Genomic DNA, 8,662 nt, shown 5'->3' with positions numbered 1-8,662 from the left:
ATATTGCGACATTTGGACCGGAACCTCGAGGCCGTTCGTACCGAAACCGTTACGACGCAACAGTCGTTACACGAACTCTCCCATCCGGGGATACGAGCCACGCAAAAACTGGTGACGACACGCTTTGTCTGGCCATCTGTAAACAAAAATTGCCGTACGTGGATGGGATAATGTAACATAATAAAGTTACCAAGCACGTATCCTTCACCAGTCGGAACGTTTAAAACGTTAGCAGGTCGATTCGAGCATATACACGTAGATATTATCGCAATGCTATCGATATTGTCTAACGTGCATCAATTGCATTTCGCGTTGGCCCGAAGCAATTCCTATCGCTGACATGGAAGCGCCAACCGTTGCCTCCGCCCTCCTTTCGACCTGGATCTCTCGTTGTGGCGTCCCCTTAAAAATAACAACCGACCAGCACGCCAATTCGGATCGCGTCTGTTCGAAGAGTTATGCCGATTGCTCGGAGTCACCCATCTACGCACGTCGGTCTATCATCCCGCGTCTCAAATCAAATCAAGTGCCACGTTATGAGCAACCGAGTCGAAATTTTACCAATCGTACTATTGGGCATTAGAAGCACGATAAAGGAGGACCTTAACGTAACGGCAGTCGAAATCATCTACATACAATTACTGGCATCGGCATACAATTACTGGCAGACTTCTTTTTACCATCCAATGAGCGAGCCAACTCGGAATTCGCGAACCTGCTAAAAGAACGGATGGAAAAAGTCAGGCCACAGCCTGTTACACGACACGGCGAAAAGAAAATGTGCATTTTCCGCGAGTTGGAGTCTTCGCCGTACGTATTCTTACGACATGACGCGATTAGACACCCTCTACAGCCGCCTTACGACGGGCTGTTTAAAGTAACACGAAGAGGCAAACAAACATACACAATTAGAACCAACAATCGCGACGTAACGGTTTCCGTAGACCGGTTAAAGCCAGCCTTTGTACTACCAGGGGACCTCGAAGCGAAAACCGCCGAAACCCGTGACGTGCTTATTCCGGTAGAACAGACGAACGCCCGCAACGAAAGCGGCGCAATTATCAATAATGAGAATGAAGTAAATACAAGGTATAGATACGTTACGCGGTCTGGACGAAGAGTCCGTTTTCCGGATTGGTTACAGGCAGGTTTCGGTTAAGCATTGTAATTATTGGACACGGGATATACTGCGAAAATTAAAAAAAAAAACAGCGACGCTCAAGTAAATATAATAAAAACGTTATCACTGGTAGGGGGCGATGTAACGGCACAGGAGTCAAAGGACGACGCGAGTCGAGAGCGTGTCGTGTACTGTTGCTTTCACAGGATATTGACATAGCCTTGACATATCAAACATAACAACAAATAAACTCCGGGCAAAAACAACGTCACCGCTGCATGCAACCGTGGAATCAAGACGAATTTCAATTTTCAATCTTACGAGCGTCTATCAAGTTCCACGACAAGCCTTTACGAGTATTTATTCCGCGATTCTATTCTGCAATTTATACTTCGTACTAACGACTCGCGTTTACGACCGTGTATTAATTTATCGATTTAAATACATTCGGCGGTTACAACAACGAGTAATCTCGTCATTAATTCTCACGCACCTACAATCTCTTCACATAAACCTCTACAAAATTTTGTACGAGAATAAGTGTGAAGAAATTTAGTTAAAAGGAAATTTAGAACTTAATGCTATTTGTACAGTATAGCTTTATAATAAATAAATAAATAAATAAATAAATAGATACAGCTTCCGAATTGTTTCAGTTATAGAATGTGCAATACGTAAACATAAGTCTGTTACATATAAACATTTTACTTTTTCATCGAATGTCTATTTGCAAAAAAAAAAATTATACAACATTCAAAATGGCAGGATTTTTTATAACCTAAAATCGACGAATGAAGAGAGGTGTTACGTCTTTGTAACGAAATCTTTAATCCTGCAAGTATTTTCTATTTATGGCTGGACCTTAAAACAGTCCTTAGGTTTATTATTCGCTCTTAAAAATCACAGAGAAAACGGGTAGTTAGCTAACGGGAAAAGCGAATATTTGTCTAACGGAAAAGCAGATTTTTCCCATAAACAATGATACCCACGAGCCACGTGGGCAGATGACTTACTCCTACCTTCATTTGTTAACGTTGGCTATAACGAATGGGCATCGCGTATAGTTACCCTCACTTTCCTAATGAAAGGTGTGAATAACTAATCCGCATTCTTCGTTCAAAGGGCACACCCATATCGAAATTGCCTCCGTAATAACATAAGAGAGAATAGTTAGTTAAAAATAGTTCAAGTAACAGTTCAAGTCGAAGACAGTCAACCACCACCATCGTCAACACGAAAGGAGTCAGTAACGGGAATTTACCACTCCCGTTGGCGCGTTTCCTCGAGATCGCGTTTCCCTGTGAACGTCCAGAAGTTCATGGTCCTTCGAACCGGATCACGTGCCAGTGAAAGGTGCACTTACCAGTGAGCACACATTGCCATCGAACCCAACAGCAGAAGTTAGCGATGAAACGACTCGCATCACTCAACCGCCGATTCCAACGCGACAAACGCTTTGAAGCCGAATATCGAGCGGTGTTACAGGACTACCAGGATCGGGGATACATGTCAAGGATCATTACCGGCAACGCCGACGATAGTGGGTATTATCTACCACACCACAGAGTAATCAAAGCATCGAGCGCAACAACCAAACTCTGTGTCGTTTCGTTTCGTTAAACGATACGTTCTATACAGGTCTCAAACTGCAAAAGGATCTGTTCGATATGCTTCTTAGATTCCGCCTTCACCAGTATGTACTCACTGGGGGCATTGAGAAAATGTACAGGCAATTCCTAGTGCGACCAGAAGACCGACACTATCAAAAAATCGTATGGCGCAAAGAGAATGGAGAAATCAAAACCTACCAGCTTAACACCATGAGGGACATGGGTTCCCACGAGCGTCATCGGTGTTACAACGAGACTCCTACGTCGATGATGCCCTCACCGGAGTGGTCACGAAGGAAGAGGTACTGTCTCTCAGAAAGGAACTTACCGACCTTCTCTAATCAGTCGGCTTAAACATTCGAGAATGTGCTTTCAACGATCAGGGCATACTTCAAGGGTTATCCGAACAAGATAAAAGCCGAAGGTTACAACGCCCACACCTCTCGTGTGACAAAGCGACCCATCAATTCTGCGATCGCCAGAATCTATGATCCACTAGGATTGCTTGCGCCAGTGATCGTTCGAGCAGAGATTATGCTTCAACGAGTCTGGTCGTCACGATCTACTGAAATCGGATGATCATAATGAAAAGGTAAATGCATTCCGACAAGCAAATCGAATATGGCGCTTTATACCCCCTCATTCCCCGCATTTCGGTGGGTTATGGCAAGCAGCTATGAAGGTATTCAAACAAAACTTTAGACATGTCGTCAACAACGAATTACTTTGGAACGATTGAACACACTCATCATCGAAATAGAATCAGTTCCTAACTCCCGACCACTAACTCCCATATCCACGGATCACAGAGATCTCCTCGTCCTCACTCCGGGTCATTTCCTCATTGGCGACTCATTAAGGAGTTGCCGGAGATGCTCATTAAGGAGATGCGGGAGTGAGATTTCAGGGACACTCCATCCAATCGGCTCTCCAGATAGCAGCATATCTACTAACAAATCAAACAACACTTTTGGAACCGCTTTTGACATAAGAAATGTCTCAATGAACTGATAAACTGCAACAAATGGAACAAGGGCCGACACAACATCCAAGAAGGCACAATTGTCATCCTCAGAGAGGACAACGCAATCCATCAATGAGTTGAATCAATTTAATTCCATCAATGCAATGGCCCTTGAGCCGCGTAATTAAGGTCCATCCCAGAGTCGATGGAATAATGCAAATAGCTACTGTGCAGACATCATCGAGCCTCCTGGACCGCGGCGTCAAACGACTGGTCCTCTTACCATGCCAATCAGATCCAGATGAGTCCGGACAATCACGGGTAGCTAAGGAGGTGGTAAGACAAGCATCTAACCCACATTTAGAATTTGATTGGTGTCCTGTCAACGGGAGAAGGATGTTACGTCGTGTGAAGTGGCCTCAATAAACCTAAGGCGCCACCATAAATCTCAACTTTTTACGTAATTTTTAACATACGTTTTCAAGTTAATGTTCTCTTACTTTTCTTGCTTTCTTCGACTTTGACATATATTCGGTTCAGTAACAAAATTATTGAGTGGAAAATTATAACGTACAATGTAATATAATAGATATATAGATATTATATAGAGAACATAACTGCAACATAGAATAGGAACGTTATGTTTACCTTACTTTTACTTTTACTTTACATGTCCTCCAGGAAGAAAATTAGCCTGTGTAGAAAAAGGGCCCTTCCCTAAAGAGAGGCAATGGCGTGGGATGGCACCGGTGGTGTCTATCAGAGTTCTCGGAGTCCCCCGTCACGCCCGAAGAAGGCCACCGTGACGGTTTTAGTCAGTAAAAATCCCGCATTCCGATATTCCGTCTCCGCCTCCGAGGTGTCTTTTGAAGATTTATCTTGCGTAATAAAAAAAAGGATAGTAACAAGAAGAAAAAGAGGGAAGAATAGAAGATAGTAAAATATATAAGGGTCTAGCACCTGATGTATTTTTATCGAAATTTGACGAGATCACTAATGCAGAGAATTTTAGTACGATTGATGATGCGGACAAGGCGGAGCTTTTACAGAAGTGTATGGTGGGAATATGCGAAAATACGCTAAAGAAGGTGAACTGTACGGCGAATAGGAAGTACAGCAATTATTGGTGGAATGAGACGATCGCAAAATTGAGAGCACAGGCTCATAAAGTTTTAAGAAGAGTAATCAGAGCGAGGAAGAAGGAGGCCAGCAGAATTGATGCTCTTATCAGCGCCTATAAGGAGATAGGGAGTCAGTTGAAGAAAGAAATAGCTGGCAGCAAAGAGAGAGCTTGGGCCGGATTCCGCGAGATCTTAGAGCCATGGGGAAAACACTCGACGAGGAAGATGTGAGTTGAAGAGAACTCATCACTAAGGTGATTAACAATGTAGCGGAACGCGAGCAGGACAATTCAAATCCTGTTGTTTTGCTTCGGAGTAGCAAGACCGTTAGGTCACAAGTATTGTAGAAAGTAACGAACTCTGAGCAAAACAATGTCGCCGCTACATACAACCGTCAAACGCAGCCAAGTTTAAATTTTCCGGCTGTCCCCCCGACCAATATAAATAAACAGACGTAATCACGACAGACAGAGTTTACCATACGAAATAAAGAATTACAGACATAAGCGAACATGCGAAGTTTCTCTGATATCATTGAATCATATTTATATATTGTACCTGTGGACTGCGTTATACCCTATAACGAAATATTTATCACAAATATATATTGATGGAAATAACGCGATTCTGTTATTTCATTATACTTTAAGTAGACCAATCCTCCACAACACGGACTCTGGAAGGATCCCGAGATGCTGGAAAACAGCAAGAGTGGTATTGCTCAGGAAACCGGATAGGGACCCTAAGCTCCCCAACGCATACCGCCCAATAAGCATACTCTCAGCCCTGAGCAAGGTATGGGAGAAGTGCCTAAAGGAAATTATGGAAAGATGTATGGGAATAGACCCGTTCCATAGGAGACAATACTGGTTCAGGAAAAGAAGGAGCACGGTGGATGCAATTACTCAGGTGATCAAATTCGCAGACACCTGTAAGAAAAAAAGGGTGATTCGCTTGATGATTGTGCTGGACATTAAGAATGCGTTTAACACCCTTAGTTGGGATAGCATTATTGAAGAATTGACCACGAGGAAGCTGCCTTGGAAGATTATAAGATTGGTGGAAAATTATCTCATGGACAGAAGGATAATCGCCAGCAATCAGTTTGGTACGGTGGAGTACGAGGTTGCGACAGGTGTACCACAAGGATCTGTTCTAGGGCCATTCCAGTGGAATATTGTCTATGACCAACTATTTGAAAGGCTGGGCAATAGAGTGCTTTTTAAGGCAATCGCGTAGGAGAACGACGGTGTTAGTGGGAAAATAGGTGAGGTTATGAAAACCGTGTGTGACTGGTGCGCGAGTGTGGGCTTAACGCTGGCCAAGGACAAGACTGAAGTAATTCTTATTATTGGTATGCGGGTGCCCAGAGTTATTGGCCTAAATTTGGACGGCTTGGCCACTGATACGGTGGAGATTATTAAGTATCTTGTTGTCACGATTGACTCGTACAGGAAATTTGACAAAAACACCGTCACTGTGTGCAATAAAGCAGACATCAGGATAGGAGCACTCAGAGGACTTCTGCTGAATATCAATGGTCCGCCTGGCTTGACAACTTAGTTATATTACAATGTTTGGCAATCCATAGTGACATATGGTGCGCCTGTGTGGGCTGATGCAATGAACTATGAGAAGAACAGGAAGATTATAAAAAGGGTCCAACGTACTGCCCTGTGCATTACATCTACAGCCTACTGCACTGTATCTCATGCGGCGCTTTGTGTATTGACCGGCAACTTACCGATCTACATTAAAGTTCGAATGTTGAAGGAGGTACGTGAGAGAACGAAGATCTATAAGAACTTAGCTGTTGGAGATGAGGTGATTGAGAAGTATACGGAAATGAAAGAAGATCTGGAAGATATAAAGAAGAAGGTCATAACGGAGTGGCAGGCGGAATGGAGCAATTATAAAAAGGAAAATTTCACCAGGAAATTAATAAGTAATGCGTCCATATTCGTCAGGAATAGAAGAGACATCGATCACTTCACGATGCAAATACTAACGGGACACGGTATCTACAACAGCTACTGTAAGAGGATCGATAAGGAAGTCGACACTAAGTGCTGGAACTGTGAAGACCCGAATGACGATGCTGAGCACGTCTTATTTGTGTGCCCTAAATGGATCGACAGATCCATGATCTACTCGTATAATGAGCTACAGAAGGGAGATGGGAAAGGCTATGGAGTCAGCGAACAGGAGCGGTACCAGCACGCAACGTTAAATATTCGGGGACGCAGTTAAGGACAACCCTGATGAATGCTGATCGGCTATGCCAGGGTTGTCCGCGTCTAATCAAATAGAGGAGCGAGGAGCGGTTTTTAGTGGGTATGGCGATGTCACCTGCCGAGTCCTACATAACCCAGAGACGCGGGTCTCTCTATGCGTAATAGCATTTTCCCCTCCTCACGCAAAAAAAAAAAAAGAAAAAGGTTGAAGTTAAGTCCCGTTTTGGTATCACGGCCACTCTCGACCGGGATCCGTGGGGTTTCCCATATAAGAGGGTCATAGCTAGGCTGAGAAGGAATAAGCCGAATGCGAATCTTGGGAGGAAACAGGCCGTAAGCATCATTGCGAACCTCTTTTCATTAGACACGGGCGTTTCGGATGAAGAGGAAATAGAGGACAACAAGGACAAGTAGGACGAGTATCATCGATACCATAGCGCAGGTCTGCAAGTTTGCCGATACTTGCAGAAGGAAGGGCCTGTCCAACGTCATGATGTGCATTGATGTTAAAAATGTGTTTAATACCTCGTGGTGGGAGGTAATTTTGAAGGAGGCGAGGCGTAGGAGTCTCTTTTACAAATGACGAGGGTTCTCGCGAACTATCTAAAGGATCGTTTTGTAGTTTTCGACAACCCGAGTGGACCGATCATAAGAAAAATCTTTGCTGGAGTTCCTCAGGACTCGGCAGCTTCGATGATTATGTTAATTTGAGAGCTATTGCATTTGCGCACGAACATGCTATTGTCAGAGGATAAATTTGGAGCTGATAAGATAGTAAATCTCAACCGCCTTATCATGAGTCACCTGCAGGGTAACATCCAGTCACTCTAAACATGATACATCCGTACAACCAAAGTCCAGAGTAACATCCAACTCCTCGCGCAAAAAAAAGGTTGAGTTTAGGTGAGATGGGCGCGTGTCAAGACAAAAATAATGACGATCTCCATAAGAGGGGTAAATTAAGGGATTAATATAATATTGGCATAGAGGGAACTAAACAAACGAGGAAAAAAATTAAAACATAATGGGATAAATAGAGTAACAATATATTGTGGAGGTTTAAAATTTTAAATGCATGATCAAGGATCGCGAAGTCTGCCGTCGACTACCGAAGCGTGTAGACGTATGTCTGGTGCTCAGTGATGTTCACAATACACGTGACGACCCTCTGCCGAAAGTGTTTCGAAACAAACTTAACCCAAGTGTTTCATAACTAACCAGTGGAAAATCCAACGCTCCTAATCTCTGATCCGAATCATACCCTCTCGACAAGTTACTTCAAATTGAATTAACTAGGTCGATGATGGCCCAAGTATCCCGACCAGGCTCTCTTGAGCAAAACCACAACTGCTCCGCTCTTCCTCCCCCGTGGCAAAAGGACAATATGTCCACCAACAAACCAACATACTCAAAGAAATTCCCCTCCCCCACCTATATTTGTTAATGATGTCATCGACATCACACACGCTACAAGTTGCACACGCTACAAGACATTGTATAAAAATAAGTACCCCAAACTCAGAGTTAAGGACCTAACCAACCAAGCAGTTAGCCCACAAAAATTCACTACCCCTCCAACCTTCTATGCACAGACAATTCAAGGAAATCAAAAC

The 8,662-nt window shown here is 43.5% G+C and overlaps 1 long non-coding RNA gene across 1 annotated transcript; it reads left to right on the top strand.

Annotated features, from left to right (window-relative positions):
• Positions 1-2,528: 2,528 nt before the first annotated feature.
• On the top strand, positions 2,529-6,046 carry LOC138188658 (uncharacterized). Its single transcript, XR_011175601.1, has 3 exons — positions 2,529-2,843; positions 5,611-5,621; positions 5,898-6,046. It is a non-coding gene; the product is annotated as an uncharacterized LOC138188658 (long non-coding RNA).
• Positions 6,047-8,662: the final 2,616 nt, after the last annotated feature.

Source organism: Bombus flavifrons, chromosome 17 (genome assembly GCF_040668555.2).
Source record: "Bombus flavifrons isolate JBK064 chromosome 17, iyBomFlav1_principal, whole genome shotgun sequence".
In the NCBI taxonomy this organism is placed as follows: domain Eukaryota; kingdom Metazoa; phylum Arthropoda; class Insecta; order Hymenoptera; family Apidae; genus Bombus; species Bombus flavifrons.
This window is presented reverse-complemented; position numbering and strand designations above follow the sequence as displayed.